General features: G+C 33.1%; 1 long non-coding RNA gene across 1 annotated transcript; it reads left to right on the forward strand.

The window, feature by feature from the left end:
• The first annotated feature begins 12,057 nt into the window (after positions 1 to 12,057).
• On the forward strand, positions 12,058 to 13,835 carry LOC128548624 (uncharacterized). The gene is made up of 3 exons (XR_008367191.1): positions 12,058 to 12,172; positions 12,434 to 12,554; positions 13,491 to 13,835. It is a non-coding gene; the product is annotated as an uncharacterized LOC128548624 (long non-coding RNA).
• Positions 13,836 to 22,283: the final 8,448 nt, after the last annotated feature.

Consider the following 22,283-nt stretch of genomic DNA (forward strand, 5'->3'; position numbering starts at 1 on the left):
TCAATTCCTTTGGATCAAATACCAAATGTTGGAGAAAACTTTATATATTAAATCCACTGTTACTTTTAGGTTTATTTTCATAAGTTATGGGTTTTTTCACCTTGGAAGTACTTTGTGTTGTCGTCAGTTACGTTATGCAATATATTTCATGCGACTGTGGTGTTCTCCCTCTTAATTTTACCATTTTAACTAGGAACTGTCGTTTGACAATAGTAATGTTAAGTACGATATTTCAATGATAACAGTTTATTAATCAAATTTATTGCAAAATCTTATAAAAACAGAGGATGCAACCAAGCAATTTGATAATAGGGTCGGTTTAATTGTCTAGTCGTATGGGTTATTGAAACATAGAACACATATCATCCTTCGCTTGCACCGGCGTAAGCGTCGCTCATTGAGTGGATTACGTTATTCTAATGGACCGCACATTGTAATATTAGTCCAAGTATGGGACGATTTTCTGCGGCCGCAACCTAAATAAAGCGGTTTTGAAGCTTAATCATTTTCTTCTGACGCTCTTTTAGAATGAAGTCCACTGAAGGTGTTTTCAAGCTAAAATGTATTTTAGTTTGATTGGCGTTCTTAAAACACGTCGATTATTACTATATAGGTATATCCAGAAGCTGAAATTAGATTATGGTTGAATTCAAAGCCGTGGATTTATATTTTCATACTGATCAAAAAGGGGCTGTTCACCATTTCAGAATGTAATTTGTCGTTCAAGGCCCGCGTGAGTAAAATACTTGTCTCCTACCGCGATACTAACAAAATCCAAGGAATTTTGAAGTATTTCTTACCTCCTCTCTAATACTGCGCTTTACCTCACAGTAAAGACATGCAATAAAAGTATCTGATCTTGCGCGGACATAACATCACTATAACGCCGCTTTAGAATAAATAATAATTATGACGGTATAACTTCCGAACAGTAGCAATAGGACAATATCAAAACAGAAAACAATAAAAAAAACATCTCCAAGCCTTTGTCAATAAATCGTATTTAGAGAGAAATTATTTTGCGGAAACGTTTAAATTGAAATAAACGTTGTACAAATAAGGCATATTATCGTACCCCTATCAGTGTAGCTGTAACATTATAAAACAAGAGGACCATGATGGTCCTGAATCGCTCACCTCTTCCCACATGATCCAGTTTTGGGTATGACGTCGTTGTTTCTATTATTTGACACAGTGACCTAGTTTTTGAGCTCATGTGACCCAGTTTTGAACTTGACCTAGATATTATCAAGATAAAAATTCTGACCAATTTTCATGAAGTTCCATTAAAAAATATGGTCTCTAGAGAGGTCACAAGGTTTTTCTATTGTTTGACCTATTGACCTAGTTCTTTAAGGCACGTGACCCAGTTTCAAACTTGACCTAGATATCATCAAGATAAACATTCAGACCAACTTTCATACAGATCCCATGAAAAATATGGCCTCTAGAGAGGTCTCAACGTTTTTTCATTATTTGACCTACTGGCCTTTTTTTTGATGGCACGTGACCCACTTTCGAACTTGCTAGATATTATCAAGATGAACATTCTGACCAATTTTTATGGAGATCCATTCACAAGTATGGCCTCTAGAGAGGTCACAAAGTTTTTCTATTTTTAGACCTACTGACCTAGTTTTTGACCGCACATGACCCTGTTTCGAATTTGACCTAGATATCATCAAGATGAACATACAGACCAACTTTCATGAAGATCCATTTAAAAAATATGGCCTTTAGAGAGGTCACAAGGTTTTTCTATTATTTGACCTACTGACCTAGTTTTTAATGGCACGTAAACCACTTTCGAACATGACCTAGATGTCATTAAGATGAACATTCAGACCAACTTTCATACAGATCCCATGGAAAATATGGCCTCCAGAGAGGTCACAATGTTTTTCTATTATTTGACCTACTGACCTAGTTTTTGAAGGCACTTGACCCAGTTTCGAACCTGCCTTAGATATCATCAAGGTGAACATTCTGTCCACTTTTCATGAAATATGGCCTCTAGAGAGGTCACAAGGTTTTTCTATTTTTAGACCTACTGATCTAGTTTTTGACTGCACGTAACCCAGTTTCAAACTTGATCTAGACATCATCAAGATAAACATTCAGACCAACTTTCATACAGATCCCATGACAAATATGGCCTTTAGAGAGGTCACAAGGTTTTTCTATTATTTGATCTACTGACCTAGTTTTTGATGGCATGTGATCCAGTTTCGAACTTGACCTAGATATCATCAAGGTGAACGTTCTGACCAATTTTCATGAAGATTTTGTGAAATATATGGCCTCTAGAGAGGTCACAATGTTTTTCTATTTTTAGACCTACTGACCTAGTTTTTGACCGCACGTGACTCAGTTTCGAAATTGATCTAGATATCATCAAGATAAACATTCAGACCAACTTTCATATAGATCTCATGAAAAATCTTGCCTTTAGAGAGGTCACAAGGTTTTTCTATTATTTGACCTACTGACCTAGTTTTTAAAGGCACATGCTCCAGTTTCAAACTTGACCTAGATATCATTAAGGTGAACGTTCTGACCAATTTTCATGAAGATCTTGTGAAATATATGGCCTCTAGAGAGGTCACAATGTTTTTATATTTTTAGACCTACTGATCTAGTTTTTGACCGCACGTGACCCAGTTTCGAACTTGACCTAGATATCATCAAGGTGAACATTCAGACTAACTTTCATGAAGATTCATTGAAAAATATGGCCTCTAGAGCGGTAACAACGTTTCTTCATTATTTGACCTACTGACCTACTTTTTGATGGCACGTGACCCACTTTCGAACTTGACCTAGATATTATCAAGATAAACATTCTAATCAATTTTCATGAAGATCCATTGAAACTTATGGCCTCTAGAGAGGTCACAAGGATTTTGTATTTTTAAACCTCCTGACCTAGTTTTTGATAGCACGTGACCCAATTTCGAACTTAACCTAGAATTTACCAGGATGAACATTCTGACCCATTTTCATAAAGATCCTATGAAAAATGTGACCTCTAGAGAGGTCACAAGGAAAAGTTTATGCACGGACGGACGCACGGACGGACGCACGGACGACGACCGACGGACGCTGCGCGATCACAAAAGCTCACCTTGTCACTTCGTGACAGAGTTTACGAACTGTTGCAATAAGCTTACATGATAATATTATTAAAAGTCGGACTTAAAATCAAAAGTTTAATTAAGAGCAGTTGAGGTATTGATTTTAAAAATTCAAAAGCTAAAGACTTTCGACGGGGTTACAGATTTATTCCTACTGATGTATCCCTCCCCCAACCCAATACGCACACCTATAAAGTGCACACAGTCCCCCATGCTAAGTTTAACAAAGACGGACACAATCCCTCCTTTGATTTTGTATCCGATTATACCCAAATGGGAAATTTGAAGAGAAATACCTCTATAAGACAATGGGTCTCTATGATCACTAGTTGCAGATTTTGGAATCGGATTAATGATACATTTACCCAAAGTGTTGGAACAATGCCATTATCAAAGCACAGGTTAAATAGCACGTGAAGAAAATAAATAGCAAAATCAATTTGTATAACTTCTGCCGGAATTTCATCGATCCCATAAGCTTTGCCGCGTTTAGCTCTGAAAATAGCTTTTTTTACCTCCAAGACAGTAATATTACCATTAAAATCATCATCAGGGTACAAAACTGTTCTATTATCCATAAAATCAACATCATCATTTCTATCATGTATATTAGTATTAAACAATGAATTCTCTATTTACTAAGTACGTCATTAATACATGTAGAAACAGTACCATCTTCTAAAACAATTTCTTCAGGTATGCTATTTTTACCACCGTGCCTTACACCAATTTTACCTATTGATTTCCAGAATATATTCTGGTCAACATCACATTCTTGTAATAAATCATATTGTTAATTGTACCAGTGTCTACGTTTAGCCTTCTGAAACTCACGGTCCAAAGATTTCCGGCATTTGACATAGTCAGCTTTTAAATTATTTTTAGCATTTCTAGAAGTACACAGCAACCATTTACGTTCGGCAACACACAATTAAGACAAAAGGTCTGACAATTCATTATTCCACCATGATTTTTTGTGTTTAAACTTTCTAAAATTCTTCCTATTATATACAGTTTTAAATGGAATACTATTATACATATTATCTTTGACTATATCACACCACTGATTATATATAGAGTCAATGCTGTTTACATTAACAACATTCTGTTCAAGTTTAACAATCAAATTATCAATTTCGGCTAAAAAGATTGACGGCTCATAAATTCGATTGACACATTCTTAAGATCAAATTCATCATAGCTAACACTACCTGTATTTTGTATCAATATACCAAGACAATAATGAATGATCTGGTAGACATGTTGGAGAAATAGCACTAATATCTTTAATTTACTCTGAGGTTAATGTTACATTGAAGTCTGAAAACAGACACATGCTTCCTTCTTTCTGATACTGGTAGATGCTAGTTAATAAATGATCATAAAAAGCATTCACATCAAATGGACGAGATGAATTTTCTGGTGGCAAATAGCAAACACAAGGTAGTATACAAAGGTTTTCTGTTTTGTTTACTAATTTTAGCCAAAATATACCTTCAAACACATCATCAATTACAATTACATTGAAACTTTCCATAATATGTTTACTTATAAAAAACCTACACCCCCTGATCCAGACCTGGCATTCTTATGTATATTTTTTCGGTTAAAAACAAACCAATGATACCCTTCAATATTTATAACATCATTATCAAGTAAGTGCGTTTCTGCAATTGCTAAAATATCTATTTTGCTATCTAAAATACAAGATGACCGTAAAACAAAGTTATCAGAACAAGGGTTAAAATTAAAACCACGAACATTCCAAAAACCTGCAAATAACTAAAAATTATGCTGGCGGTCTCCTCTGTTGCTGCCATATCTATTTCCTCTGCCACAATGGCCCGTTCTTCGTCAACCGTTACTGTTATTGTCTCTCTCCCGAGCAGGGCTAAAACCCCTATCTATACTGTCTCCCTGGCGAGAACCACTAGAGTGCCCACCATGTGGGTTTTGACCCCTAAAATTAGAACGATCATCACCTCGATAGTTTCTATTTACATTATTATTGAATTGTTACCAGATTGATATTGGTTACCAAGATCTCCAGTATTGGAATTCTCTTCTTGGTCATCTCTTTCCATGACCCGAGATCCCCTCATGGTTAAACCCTGCTGCCGCATGGCTCCTAAGACTGTGCGAATGTTGTCAGACATCCGCCTGTCTGCGTATGGTACATCGTGGTTGATAAATACGTTACCATACTGCCTACTATCAATCAATCTCTTTGGGGTTTTTTTTGAGTCATTATTTTCTTCTTATCCTCAAATGATTTGAAATGAGCAATCACAACACCAGGTTTTGCAGGATTGTGTGACTTTTTCCTCTCTGCTCTATCGCACTCACCACCAACAACCTTTAGACCACCTTTTATCAACCTGTTACTTTTGCCCAAAGTATTCTCATCTGTCTGTTCTGGTAGCTCCCTAATAACAATATTTAGGGCAATGTCATTTGTCTTACTCACTTCATGTACACCTTTTTTTTCATTCAGCTCTTTAATCTTATCGTTAATATCACCTATATCTGAGGCAAACTCGGTTTGGATATCTGCTTTTACACCATCTATCTTATCATCAATAGTTTTCTTTTTTTTATTCATCTCCATGGAAACCCTTTTATCTAGAACCTGCGCAACTTTGTTTGCTATTTTATGTTCTAAACCTGTTTCCAACTTATCCATACGTTCATTCATGGCTTGAAACTGCATATGAATATCTGCAGCTAACAACGATTCAACACTAGAAGTGGTAGAACTAGAACTACACTGTCTACTTTCACTAGTTTCTGAGTTGCTAGAACCATCTTTAACATTTTTAGTACCTGTCTTTGAAACATATAATTCTTTTCTAGCATTAACTCCAACTCGCAGTTTCTTCACATCTGTGTCCACATTATTTGGCTCCGATAATTTTCGTGTTCCAATAGAAGGAGTCTCAACAAGCGTCTCCACCCTTGTACACATTTGTAACGACATAATGGATTGTACATAACCTTCCGCCTCGTTACTCGCCATTGTCAAATGCCACAGTATAAGAGAAAACATGAAGAAAACACTCAAATGTCCCAAGACACCGACCGCCAGTCAAAATGTAGCCTCGCGAAAACAGATGACGAGTATTTGTCCGTAAACTTTTCCTACCCGAAAACTCAGACACTTTCCGGAAGTGAAATTTATTTTCACTATAATTACTTATTCTATATAGAGCTCTCATACAAGTTTCTGGTATCAGCATGAAAGTCACAACGTATTACACCCTACTGCATCGTTTATAATGTCTAAATATATCTTGAAACTCTCCAAAAGCATCAAATTACATCAACGTTTTCAATGGCGCTACGTGACTAGGTCAGAGACCACCAACTATCTTCTATGTTTCAGTAAGTTTTATGATTCTGTCTAATTAGGTGACATCCTTGAAATTACAAACAAGTCCAATGTTATAGTCTTGATCACCAAGGTGACCTCTGCTTTATCATGTCAGTTGCAGAACAGTTACGTAATAATTTCCTGTATATTACTTAAAACAGCAACTTCACTGACAAACAGCCGCGCCTTCTAAGAATTTAAAATAGATGTCATTCAAGTCTGAGAAATATATATACAACAGCTATTTGAAGAAAAAACTCCTTTGGCTGATAAAATGAAAGAAAGTATGACATTTTCAAATGTAAGGAACAAGTTTTATATTGTTTTGGTGAGTGGATCTACACGTAGGAATGCTTGTTCTTTTCTGACAAAAATAGGACTAAAGCTGGCTTCTAAGATAACATATAATTTAATAACTTATCTGTCTTTATTTAGTCTGGCTACAGACTAGATAATCGTTTTTTTTAGAAAGAATAATTCTGTTATATATTCTGACTTCATCAGTCTTGGCTCTGATCATCTAGTCCGGTTAAATTTACCGGTGCTTGTGACCGATATATCACGATAAACCGTTAGCTGACCGATCACAAGTATGGCACATTCGATTTTTTCCTGTGGATAGAGATCTTAATCAGCATTTAGTTTACAGGCGGTCAGCACGTCTTTATGAGCTGAGATTCAGTTTTGTGTTACAGTTTAATCTGGCTAGTTTTAATCATACACCAAAATAAAATAAAAATAAAACCCAGAAAGGTCTGAATTTCCCTTAGTCTTCAATTATAAAACACCCAAATCATTCTCTTTTGAGATATATAGTTGCCCTTTATCATCCAACATAATGGCAATCATTGTCAAATGCTTTTCATTATAGAGACGTAAATAAATTGCATGTGCAAAAGATACTAGTTTAACGAGAGTCACAAATCACATACAATGTTTAAGCATGTATTCTGTCAAACAGCGCTAGTCTCATATTGCCAATATGCGTGTAATACGAAATTCAAATGTTCAATATGGAAATACAGTATTGACATATATCATTTACATTCAATGGATTGCGCAGTATGAATACAAGCACGTATGAACAATTCATTCCTGAAGCTCAACGAAAAGGTTTATTGCATCACAACAGAAGTAGTTTAAACAGTCGGCACCTTTCATCAGCACCAGCTGCTTTATAGCAGAAGAAAAGATCACGATACCCAAAAACGCTTATCATAAATAAACAATGTATTAAAAGAATATACAACAAGGCATCAGCAAATCTCAGTTAGACTGATAACAATGAATTGTTTTTTAGTTCAATTTTAAAGTCAAATTCTGAATTTTACATTGCGTCATTGTTTATTCTTCGTTTGAAACGCAAATGATTTAAAGACTCCAACAAAAATACTTTACCACAACTAACAGCAATATACAGTAACGTTACATGTAAACAACTCTGTTAATGCTTGTTCAATAAATTATAGTTGTTTTTTCAATCCGGTGTTTTCTTTTTTAAACGTGATCCAATGCTTTTTCAAGTAACGATAAAGCAGTTTTGTAGACAACATGTTATATTGTATAACCTTTCACAGCACGTCTTATTACAACAGACATAAATAGTTTATAAAAATTCATCAATATATCTTGTTCATTCATTGATACTAACTATTTATTCCGACAATATTATTCATAAATTATGCAGGTTAGTAGCATGTGCAGATGATTCGTTGCCGCTTTTAAGATGTTACCCTTGAGATATTCCTATCTCACTAACAACCATAAATAAAATCTTTTTCTTTCATTCCATATTTGCTCTGGAAATATTTTCTTGGTTTTAATAGTATTTATGACATAATTGCAACTGTAAAATATTACCAATTGTACTACAGTTACACAGAGTATTGACAAGAAAGTTTTTTTCCCAAATACTTTCTCCATAGGAATAATGTAATTTCAACGATGAGTAGAAAAGACGATATAATTGCATTCCAAATAAATAAATGAATAAAGGAATGAAAAATATATAATAGATATAACAATGCAGTTGTATTTATATTCGAAACAATTATGTTATGATCTACGTAAATATAGTGAATGTCTACATTACGTTTTTTCTATATATGAAAAGTGAGATATTATTTGAAAATATTTCATGAAACGGGTAATTCATTTTTTAAAATGCCATTCCATTACAACAATAAATCTAATGGATAAAATGAATCTCTTCTAACAAGATGCGACGATGAGTAAATTAATAATCCATCGTACATGTAATGCTGGCAGTTTCTTCGTTTCTCAATATGGTACGAGACATAAATTTGTCAAACTGTAGTGCTAACTTACTGGGAAAAGAATACATTTTCGGAATTGAAATTTAATCTGTTTATAATTATAAACTTTAATCTGAACTGTAACGATAGGATAAATACGAAGGAAGCAAAGTACAAGAAATAGTATTACAAGAGGGTCAACGTGACCCTGGATAGCTCACCTGAGTAATAGGAGCTACATGTTTCAGATGTCAAACTGATGCTAAAATATTAAGTAGGTCTGTAGGTCATATTCATGGTCACTGAAAGTCAGTTTTAAGAACGATGTGCAAAACTGTACATGTCATCCAAATTTCAAGGCTGTATCTTTAAAAACAAAAAGGCAGGTCAGTAGGTCAAGGTCACAGTCAGGTCATCAGGTGATTATAATTAAACAGTCTAGGAAATATGATCAAATAATTTTTTAATAATAAGTATTTTTTCCTATATAACTCATATAGCAAGTGACCCCTGGGGCATGGCCTCTTTTCATCCCAGGGGCATAATTTAAACAATTTTGCTAGAGATCTACTAGGCGATGCTACATACTAAATATCAAATCCCTAGGTCTTGTGGTTTCAGACGAGAAGATTTTTAAAGGTTTTTCCTATATAAGTCTATGTAAAACCCGGGGCGGGTATTCTTTTCACCCTAGGGGCATTATTTGAACAATCTTCATATAGAATCATTAAATGGTGTCACATGCCAAATATTGAGGCTCTATGCCTTGCGGTTTTGGACAAGAAGATTTTTTACGTTTTTCCTTTCGGTTGCCATGGCAACCAGAGTTCTGTGTGGAATTCAATCTTTGAACAACTTTGAAAAGGGACCACCCAAGGAACATCCGGGCCAAGTTTCATAAACTTCCACCAAACGGTTTCAGATGAGATATTGTTTAAAGGAATGTGTGGACGGACGGACGCCGGACGGACGGATGCCGGACGGTGAAGAATCACAATAGCTTACCCCGAACACTTTGTGCTTAGTTGAGCTAAAAAGGTTCAGAATGTCAACTTATACTAGCGTAATTCAAATATCGTGCGGGAAATGAATGTCCGTAGAAAAAATGGACGCCGTGAGGTTCAACGGCGCACAACAACGTTTAATTTTGTCCATCGTTCACCATTTGATCACCGGAAGCGTAATGCTTTGTATTTGACGTGACTCAAAATACATGTATATACTATAAGAATCAACCTTGTGCTGTCAAGGCAGTTGATTTTTATTCCGGTTTTAGTAAAAATAAAAATGAATACACGAATTTAGTACATGAATTTCGTTAGATTTTAACAACAGCACGAGAGTCAGTCTAGACTCCGATTACATCTGTTGGAGATTTCCACAATCGGTGAAAACACTGAAAAGTCCCGTCCGGTATGCAAGAAAAATATATTCTCAAAATAATCGTCTGGAAGCATTGCTAGCTTGAAAGACATGTGAAGACAACAAAACAAATAGACATTTTAGCAAAAGAAGAAAGACAAAAAAAAAAAAAAAACTGAAAAATTTGGAGAATAATTTCAAGTAATTTCGAATATGTCAAGGCAACTATATCAACCAGACACAGTCAGTTCCCAAGTGATTAAAATACTTTGGTAAATACGAACGTCTCGTGTCCCTTCCTGTCATCTACGCAAATTAAACAGACAGAAAATAAATATAATAACTAAAATGTATATTCATTATTTACTGAAAAAGTTATGTTTTGTTCTTTCTTTGATGACACACGTGACACCTTTCACTACTTGAAAAGGGATCAAACTGACACCGCAGTCGACAAATGAGGCACAAAAAGCATTAGGCTAATCAGGCTGAGTTTTGACCTTGAACAATTTGCAAAAGAAAATAAAATTACACTGTGCGAAAGAACATGATCACAATAACTTTCTACCAAAAGTTGCATAAAATCGACCTTGCAATTTTAACAAAAACAAACTTGAAAATTCTGCCAAACATGAGATTTGACGGTGGCCAAACGCGGACACCATACTAGCGTGTTTCAGTAAGCGCGTGGGAAATATGACGTCATACGATAACTTCCGCACCGCCATATTTTCAATTCCAAAGATGTAAACAAAATTCCGCAGACAGTTAGATGCTTTAAACAGAGACATTTTAAGCTGTAAGTTGTTTTTTTATATTAAAAGCTTGTTTATGTGAATAAAAAAGAGCTGCATAGATATTGACAGCTGCCTATAATGCTTGTATCGATTTAAAACCATCTAGAGGTAGACGGGTAAGGTATATCACATGGTGTCATTGCAATTTGTATATTTTTTAAAGAAATGATAATTTATATAAAAGTTTAGAACGATCAATGTTGATATTTTAACTTGAAATTATTAGAAAAGAGCCGAAATTTGAAAAAAATGCATTCTTTTAACAAGAGTTTTGTTAGAAAATAATGTACGGAAGCGGATAAGGGCCTTTTTTACAGTTGAAACAAATTTATAATTTATTGAATCAAGTGCCACGCGGATCAAATTAACTTGATTTCCTGCATGTTTTCGACAAGGTATTTGTATAAATAATATTTTTGTGAGTTTGTATTTACTGATTTGATTTCAACTTACTTTTTTTTTCTCATTTAAGATGGCAACTTGAGCCGGTTGTGTCTCGTCAGAGTGTCTGGTGCCCATTAACTGTATCTTATAATGCCTGGTTAGCGCTTGCAAATGAATGTAAGTTTACTTTAAAACTGTGAAATTCTTTGAATTTCCGTATACTTAATTACCTTTAAGAAAAAAAGTAAATTTTCTTTTCTAAGCAGACTGTATAAGATTGAATGATTTTTTTAAAGGAAGTTTTAGATAAAACTATAATTGTGATAAATTGCACCATATTAGTCAATAATAAGATAAAGAACGACAGTATGCATTTTATTTTACAGTTAGACACGTTGATCCTGTGTGACAGATATGATACAGACGGGGAAGATTGTGGTACTGCTTATAATGAAATTGTTCGAACACGTCAATTGAAAAGATAGGCGGTACACATTTTATTAATCTAGGTAATTTCACACAAGTTTCTTGTTCATATACAACATGTTGATTCTGGATAGAGCATTAACACTGATTTCTCTATTCCGGTGTAGCTAATATAATACCTATGTACAATCTAAAATACATTAATGTGATAAAAAATGTAACCTTTTAAGAGAAAAAGCAGTGTGTGTATGTAAATAATATTCTGTTCGTTTGGTACTGAAGGTGTTCAGAAAAAACATATTACGAAACATTGGTATATTTTAATTTACAGCTAGACACGTTGATCATGTGAGACAGATTGCTGCAAAGGGAAGATTGACTACAATAAAATTGTTTGAAAACGTCCATTGAAAATATAGGCAGTGCACATTATATTATATCTAGGTAATTCAGTTACAACATGTTGATTCTGGATAGAGCATTAACACTGATTTATCTATTTCTGTGTAGCTAATTGAAGTACAATGGAAACATACATTAAAATGTATAAACAAAGTAATCAATCTAAAATACATTAATATGATAAACAGTGTAACCTCACAGGAGCGAAGCAGTGTGTGTATAAAAAATATACATCTGTACATTTTGTACTAATGAGTTCAGTATAAAACATGTTACACTGCAATGGTATATTTTGTTTTACAGTTATGCATGCTGACTCTGTGTGACTGACATGCTGAAGTCGGAAAATCAAACGAGTGTCTTTGAGGACATTGCTTACCATATGTCCCTCTGAACGATTGAACAATGCTATAGAGTTAACTAGGTAATAACACAGTGTTCCGGAAATGTAGTTTTTTTTCTGAAGAAATAACCTATGGTTGAACTATAAAATATGTTCATCTAGCACTAAGAATTTATATGAAGCTGCGTTTGTTCTGTCCGATTGTTTGCTCATTATAGATGTTGTTAGCAGAGATTATGTAATTACACAAATACACATTTATTTAAAGCTGTATGTAAATCCATGCAACATCCCCAGTTTAAAAGTAAATACTTATCGAAGACCAAATTTGTTCGTATTTCAAAAAGTGAACAACTACTTCATATAGTTCATATAAACATTACATTAACATGTTTATGTGTATTAACAGTACTATAAATTAGATTTAAGTACACATGTATGTAAAGATAAATACAGTATAGATTTGTTCTACCACTAGAAATTTGGCTCTTTTTTAACAGTCTTTCCTGCATGACATTTAATCTTGAATGTACCTCTATATGCAAACTTAATTTATAATGTCTCCCACTTACACACAGTTGTGTGGGAGACATATTGCTTTACTCCTGTCTGTGTGTCTGTCTGTCTCTGTGTGCGTGTGCACATGTCTGTCTGTCACAAAGCTTGTCTGCACTAAGTCAAACATTTCTCATCTGATCTTCACCAAACTTGAACAAAATGTGTGTTGCCAGTAAGTGCTCGGCAAAGTTTGATAACTAGCCAAATCGCCCGAGGCACTTTGGAATTATGGCCCTTGAAGCTTGTTTTTTTTTATAATCAAAGCACTGAAAGTCTGATAAAGCAGTTGTTGGAGGCATGCGCTTTTCTAAAAAGCAGCTCTAGTATATATAGTTGAGTTAAATACACCTGATCAGGAAAATACATACACTTGAAGAAAATATATACGATAAAATATTTTAGTGAAAGATGGTCATTGGTTATCTTTAAATGGGTTTATACAATTTTCTTTTTTTCCAGTAATTGATAAAGAACTATGGAAGAGTGTCCTATTTGCAAAGGGCAATTGGAAGATGGACAACCAGTTGTATGTCTCCGTAAGAAGGGGAGCGACGGAATCAATAATGCAACCATAGCAAGAGGAACTAACATTTTTACATGTAAAGGACAATATGTACACGTGCAGTGTCGCCATGACTATATACATATTCGAAACTCTTTGACAAACAGTGATATGAATAATAATCCTGTTACATCTAGGTCTTTACGTTCAGAAGATTCATTTGATTTTTCAAACAAAATGTCTTTTTTGTACAAAAAATGCTAAAGTAAGTGTGAACAAACGTGGGTATGATGTCTTTCCTGTTCGTAGTTTCGAATTTCAGAAAACTGTACCTAAATTATATAATGAAGAATTGGCAGTCAACATATTAGCAAACTTTCCCTTGCGTTTGGGACCTTCCAGCGGCTGAAGCAGTTTACCATCAGACGTGCAATGTCAACTTCAGGACAGGTAGGCAAATTCCTAAATGTTTTCAACACACAGAAGCAGACCTACCAACAGCACCGGAATCATCGCTGTAACTGCAAAACGAAATGTGATTCAAGACGATGCAGTTGCAGGAAACATGGACTGCAGTTTTCATTTGGTTGTGGTGACTGTAGAGGTACAAATTGCACTAACTCTCTTACAATAGCAGACATTGATATAGAAGACTATGTATAGCCTTTCCTTTTTTTGAGAAGTAAAACACAAACGAGGGAATCAGTATGAAATATTTATTTAAAATTTATCAAATAGTATGCTGAAAATGTTTTCATCATCTTCGAAATAACATATATATGCACAATATTCGGTGTGTTGTGCACTTTGTATTTAATTAAAATTATTTCTGATGGAATGCAGCTATGAATAAATAAATATTGTTGTGATTGTTAATGGTACGTTAGCATTATTTACCCTTCAGATGAGAAAATATGACATTGTTTCATAAGTATTTTAAGTGGGTGGGGTACAATATAGACCCCTTGATCAAATTAAATTGTTTAACAGTAAAGGAATAGCAGTATCAGCTTAATTTGGACAATGCTTCAGATGTTTGTTAGAGTTGATGTGCTAGTGTTTTGTAATGTTAAATCTGAGATTATTTTCATACATGTATTCGTACTTTATTTAAGTTTAAACAGTAGGCTTAAGTGAATTTAAATTTAGTCAATACTTCCACTTTAGCAATTCCTTTAAACGTTTATAGATGTAGTATATATTATCTTGACACACTGTGATAATGTTCATATCCATTGTACTGTGACTGATAAGTATTACATCCTTTGAATGAATGTAAATCTGTTTTAGACAAAATAAAACATTGTTTTACATGAAAAACTCACTTCTTTGTACAAAACTGTTTGCATAATTGTGTAAGCCAGAAACAATGAAATACATTTCATTAAACTGTTTTCCAGTCTTTCAAAGTGATTCTTGTTTTAAATAAGTATAGATGTCTAAATAATAAAAAAGAAATTGATATTCTGAGTTTTATATCTGTACTGTGCATTTTAACAAAGTGGGTGGGGTAATTTAACCCCTGTTTAAAAAGAAAAACAATATATATTATAATAAATTAAGGTAATCAAAGAATGAAATGTTGTTTAAAGCTAATCTAAGTGGCCAGTTGCCCTTGAATATGAAAAATAATGACGTTAACAGAGCTAATAATTGTAGATTTAGTAAATTTCAGTATAGCACTGCATTTTATGTTTAAATTTTGGTATGTGTGCTCGGGGACCATTTTACAAGATTTGGGCACTTGCCATGACATGCAACTTTTAGTTGGTGGAAAAGGAGATATTTCCCATGTCAAAACTACTTGAAACATTTCTTTTGCATGTACTTCAAGGTTAGGCCCCTTTTAAGGCTAGCCTGATTAGCCTACATACTGACAAAAAAGTGTATTCATTATTTCCTGAATAACGTATGTTTTGTACTTGCTTTTAGGACGTATGTGAAAAAGAACGGAGCTTTTATCATACTTTATCCTGGTTTCAGAAACGGCAATATAATGTTTCAAGGACTCAAGACAATAATAATATTGCCTGAAAGTGTAAACTTTAATTGCATTGGAACAAACAGCAAATGATAAATTGTATATGTTAAGTCCTATATAACATTTATGTTTATTCTCAAAATTGATATCTTGTTACACGGAGAAGGAATTCCTTAAAATTACTTTGTCAAAAAAGACACGAAGAGGTAGAAGACACGCTGACTTGTAGTGCTTGGTAGCCACTACGAACCCGCCGCCTTCAACATTGTCCTGGGATGAAATTACGTGTTCCCTGTAGAAGATAGCAGTAGTTGTTCAATACAAAATCTTTAATCATCACATTTTCATAGCTGAACTGATACAAGTATATACCATTATTGGAAATAGATTAACAATAAATAAATAAATCTAGAGACTGTATTGAGGCATTATAGTCATTTGTAAAGCATCAAGTAGACATACTACTAGAGATCAATTTTATACACAAATAATAATCCTTCCCTGCATAAACCTGTACCCCTGTATGACATCAGTTAGTAGGAAGAATGAAGTAACTGTAAGGTTAAAAACTTAGTGATAAGTCATTTCATTGCAATTCCAAATTTCATATTAAATGCTAAAGAGTTCTTTCTTGGTTTTTGTATTATATGATGTGTGATATGGTAGAAATAACGTTATATCTAAATTGCAGCTTAAATAGTGGATCTGAATTTATTTTATTAGACTTAAAACATTTTCCGATGTCATAGAGTAATCATGTATTTGACCATTTCTTTTGCATTGAATTATGTTCTTTCCGCAAGAATCCAGGTATATTTGGGGATTAAATATTGATCAATGTCTTGATAGGTAGTACTATCTGCATGAGGGGATACATGGAATTAAATAAGACGTATAAGAAAATCGTAAACAACATGCTTCAAAATGATCAAATCAAGACTTATGTATTATATTCCGCTTTAAATGTTATATTTAAACAACCAAAGTTAAATTTTTCATGGCTTTTTATAATTTAACATTTTAGGTACTATCTCTACATCAAGCAATTCAAAAAGAAAGTAAGCTCATGTGTACGAGCTAACACAACACACAAAGACAAAAATAGTAGTTTTGACATCTTTGTTTTGCAATAGTTCGTAAGAGTCTACTCTTTAAGTAAAGGTCCTGGATATTGTTTCTATGACCTGTCCTACCAAGGTCTTATTATGAAAAATACGTGAAAGAGTGTCCAACCGGTAAAGACACGTTTCAACAACGCAACCTGCCAAAAGCACAACCCGCAGCACGAGCACTTGCATCAAAGTAGCACAAAAGACAAACATGCACACACAATGACAAAGCAAACACACGACGACAAAACGATCAAGTTAAGGAATACAACTTAAAACCAACCACTTGGGAGCTTAAAGATGATGTAGTTTCTAAGAAAGGGTATAATTGACATTCAAAAGCAAGCTCATATCTGGTCGTCGTCATCAAAAGCTATATCATTAAGACCGATGGTCTTGAAAAGACGATATAATTGCATTCCAAATAAATAAATGAATAAAGGAATGAAAAATATATAATAGATATAACAATGCAGTTGTATTTATATTCGAAACAATATGTTATGATCTACGTAAATATTGTGAATGTCTACATTACGTTTTTTCTATATATGAAAAGTGAGATATTATTTGAAAATATTTCATGAAACGGGTAATTCATTTTTAAATTTGCCATTCCATTACAACAATAAATCTAATGGATAAAATGAATCTCTTCTAACAAGATGCGACAATTAACGCTTGTTATAGACAATATTATTTCAAATTAAACGTTTTTCGCCATGTTTTATTCAGTGTAGCAGACAAGAAGACTTAATCTTATCTTTCGATCAAATCGAGGATCGTTGCACACAACTGTTTTATTCGAAGGATGAAAGGAAAATAAACAGATGTTAATGTCACAAATATAAAGCCTATAAAATGTTCAAAACATTTTAATATTGCAGAAATTTCAAAATGAGCACTGACAATATAATACTCTTGGGAAATGTTTGAAATGCTCAAGAATCGATTTTTGGTTCTTTATTATCATCAAAGACATGGATTCAAGCAGAACATCGCTGTTTAATGATATGACGTATTCCTATGAAGCTGAAACTATTAAACATACAGTAATAAAAAACCATTGTGTGATCAATTTGAAAGACATGATGCAGATTTAGGAAGATATTATATTTATATGATGCCTTTATTATGTGGCATCAAATAATGCTTTGATGAAACTTTATTTGCAAATAACATCATAAAGTAAAACAATTCATTTGTCTTCAATACCGACTAACAAGAACATAATTATCGATTATTGTTGATATGTTGAGCTAAATGTATATAATTAATAGCATACTAGTATATAAAATTATAAAGCTGTAGCCATATGTCCTATAATACCTATTTGAATTGTGCCCCAATACTCAGCTGGCCAGAAAAAGAAATAAATGAATAAAGGGAAAAGCATAGATTGACTGTCCCCCAAAACCGCTGCACTTTGTACATGGGTTCCAAACAAGTTTCAACTTGTTTCGGTACAACCTAAGGTGAAAACGCGCACGTAATAAATTATTCTTTTAAAAGATGTAGGATAATTTTTCATACTATTCAGAATTTTTTGTTACTCTGTGAGCTTGAAGAATACTTGTTTCTAAGACAAATAAGAGCAGAAACAGCACAGGTCACCGCACTCGTTTTTTTATGGGGTATTTTCTTCACCTACTGTTTAAGCATTTCTGAAATGAATAAAATTGAAAAAAATGGGGGGGGGGGTACTTTTTAAACATATAGTATCCCACTTAATGTTATAGGGATTTCAAGTATTACAGCTCAGTATGAATACATGATAATACCAGTATTATATGAGCATAATATTACTAACAGATCTTTTTCATTTATAACATGCTAACATAATTATCCCAACCATTTATTTTTCAATGGATTTTGTATATTCTTCAAATTAATTTCTGTTGTTAAAATTTTAAACATATTTTGCTGTTTTATTTACTCATAAGAATGTTTCAAAATAAAAAAAAGAAGTTTGGAGTTACGTTGCATCTAAGAGATATATTTAGAAAAAAAAACCGTTTAAATCTAGTGAATTCTGATATTTTTTTTCGATTTATACCTCCTAGAAAATATAAGTTATTTCAATTGTAGCTTATCATTATAATTGAGCCGCACCATGAGAAAACCAACATAGTGCATTTGCGACCAGCATGGATCAAGACCAGCCTGCGCATCCGCGCAGTCTAGTCAGGGGTCCATGCTGTTCGCTTTCAAAACCTATTGCAATTAGAGAAACCGTTAGCGAACAGCATGGCTCCTGGCCAGACTGCGAGGATGCGCAGGCTGGTATGAATCTATGCTGGTCGCAAAAACATTACGTTGGTTTACTCATGGTGCGGCTCAATTATATATCGATTAGAAAAATATCGGAACCAAACCTGATCTACTTAAATAGATATTTGAAATTACAACCCCTACCCCATTGTGCATCTTACATCAAATTACGGCAAATAAGGGTAAAATTAATTTGTTTACAAAAAGTAGGATCGTTTGGGTCAAATAGTATATCATTAACCATATTTGATGACTTAGCATTGATTTTCAGCATAGAATTTATTACAAAAAATATACAAAGAAACATTTTTCAGGGCGGATATCCTGAGAAGAAAAAAAACGCTCGTACATCCTTAATTGTTTTTTTTTTGTGCCTGTCAGGATGAATTTATTCTATTTGCTCCGAAAAATCCCATAAAGCTATAGACATAACACACGCGTCAAAAAAATAAGAGAATGACACAAAAGTATATATCATGCTTGAACATCCTTTTATATAATAACTGCCATCAGACAACTTAATATGTAATAACTGCCATCAGACAAATAGCAGCAGGTAGTTGTCTGTATATAAAATTTCCATGTCTATCTCTAGAAAACATAAAACCCCTTTTGTAAGCAATTTAACAAGTCAAGTCAAGTCAAATATTTTATTGGCATAAACGTATATATATGTCCATCGCCAAATTACTGTGTGGCGGTTTATACATTTATGTACAATATTATAAGAACAGAAAAGTGTAGTATAAACAATTTTCATGATAACATATCTCTATGACATAAATGTAACACACATAAACAGAAAATCAAATATAAAGTTAACTAATTTCATTTCTTTTTTAAGTCGCCATGTATATAAACTTTGCTAAATTAACAATCACATTTCTCTGTGTAGATTTCATTATTGTTTTATATTTATTTATATTAGGCCAAGAACAATAATATCTAGGTAAACATGTTTTTCTCAAATTATTATAAAATGGACACACTAATAAAAAATGGTACTCTGTTTCAACTTGTTTCATATTACATTTAGTACAAAGACTTTGGTTTCTTTCAATATTTCTAAATCTACCCTCTTCAATCGCTAATTTATGTGAAGAACACCTAAACCTTGATAATGCTATACGATGTTTCACATTATTAACACAAACTAGATATTTTTCATGAGAAAACTCCTGTTTAAATAAATTGTAACTTTCAAATTTAGAGAAGGTACTAAGTTCTGCACACCATTGTTGTAATTGTTGATCATATATTCTTTGTTCAATATTTAAGATATGTGTATTTGTAACAGTTTCAGCATCCCACAAATATAAAAATCCTAAGTCTGACAATATTTTTTTTACATTTTTTGACCAATCATTTAACAGATTTCCATTTGCATCTTTTAAAAACATCAGTCTGTACAATAGGGAGTTAGGGGATTTCAAAATAAGGTACCAGTATCTAATGATTTTGACTTTTCTTAATACTGATAATGTGAATCTTCCAATTCGCCGAGAACTGCAGATGTTGTAGTCTGTTGGCGTACACCAAGAACTTGTTTCAAAAATTTTAAATGAACTTTTTCAATGTCTAGTGCTTTCTGCAAAACACCATATCTCTGATCCATATGTAAGGATCGGTAAAATCATACTATCAAATAATTTTGTCTTTTCTGTGATATTCAAAGCAATAGCATCAAATAAAGAATTCAAAGAGTAAAGTGCCTTTAATGCTTGATTAGACAAAGTTTCTTGGGCTTGGTAAAAATTACCATTGGACGTTAATGTTACACCAAGATAAGTGAACGTCTTAACAACTTTAAGCAATATATTGTTATAATGTACTTCAAAATTTTCATTTCTATTTCCGGATTTAAAAACAATAGCAACAGTTTTATCCACATTCACAACAATACCCCATTTTGTACAATAATCATGCAGTTTGTTAAGGAGGGTTTGTAATCCTTCCTTGGAATAGGAAAATAATACTGTATCATCAGCAAACAACAATAAAAATATCTGTATCTCTTCTAATGTAAATGTATCAATATTATCTGTCTGCAAATTTTCATACATATCATTTACGAAGAAAATAAACAATAAAGGTGAAAGTGGTTCACCTTGTTTTAAGCCCATAAAACTGTCGAAATAGTCTGTCAGGGAGCCATTTGCTCTAACGCAAGACTTTACACAGCTATACATACTATGCAAAATTCTAATTACTTTTAAAGTCACGTCTGACTCTAGTAATTTAAGCCATATTCCATTTCTTACAATAAATCAAAGCACTTTCGGAAATCTATAAAGGATGCATACAATTTTTTCTTTTCATGTTTTATTATTTTATTGATAATCGAACTTAAAACAAATATGCAGTCAATAGTACTTTTGTCTTTTCTGAAACCAAATTGAAAATCGTTCAACATTTCATTACTTTCAGCCCATTTGCGCAATCGCATGTCTAACATTATTGAAAACAGTTTTGAAAAAATACCAGTGAGAGTGATGCCTCTATAGTTATTTACATCATTTGGATCACCTTTTTTGGGCACAGGTACAATGACACCCTTGCACCATGATTCGGGGTGCGCACCTGTATCAAAAATATGATTAAACAGTTTGCATAACACTGGTGCTAAAATGGTTTTACATTCAATAAATATTTCAGGAATAAGTTGGTCTACTCCAGCACTTTTACCACTTTTAAGGGAAAAAATAGCAGTAATAACATCTTCGGTCGTGAAATCAATGTCAAGTTGATCAACATTACTAAAAGCAATATCACTACTATTCAGCTGTTCCTCAACAAAATCGTTCTTAAATATTTCTTCATTTGAAAACAAGTTTTTAAAATGCTTATAAAATTCATCAGATGACAATTCATTTTTATTAGGTTTTTTTTCTCAATTTTTTAATTTCTTTCCAAAACTTTTGCGGATGTTTACCAGCTAAAGATGACATTTTCTTTTTCTGATTCAAATGAAATTTTGTACGTGCACGCCTTTTAGCTATTCTGTAAAGGCGCCTTTTAGTAATAAGTATTTCTATATTTTGATCCAATCTATTCTTAGAATAATTCTTGTTTGCACGTTTAAAGTCTCTTCTAGCGTCCTCACATTCCTGGTTAAACCAAGAGCTTTTATGTTTTCTTTTTCTATTATTTCTCGTATTTCCTATTGTTTTAGTTTCTCCAAAAACACTTTTTCGTACAATATGTCAGATATTCTCTGTATACCTATATCAAGCTCAACATCATTTGTAATTACACTATTTATAATCATATCAATATTAAAAATTTCATTTACAATCATTTCTCTATAGTTACGTTATTTTCACTGTCCCATTTCAAAACATCAACATTAATGCATTCACTTTCGTTGATTAATGGTATACATCTAAAAC

Source organism: Mercenaria mercenaria, chromosome 2 (assembly GCF_021730395.1).
Source record: "Mercenaria mercenaria strain notata chromosome 2, MADL_Memer_1, whole genome shotgun sequence".
Lineage (NCBI taxonomy): Eukaryota > Metazoa > Mollusca > Bivalvia > Venerida > Veneridae > Mercenaria > Mercenaria mercenaria.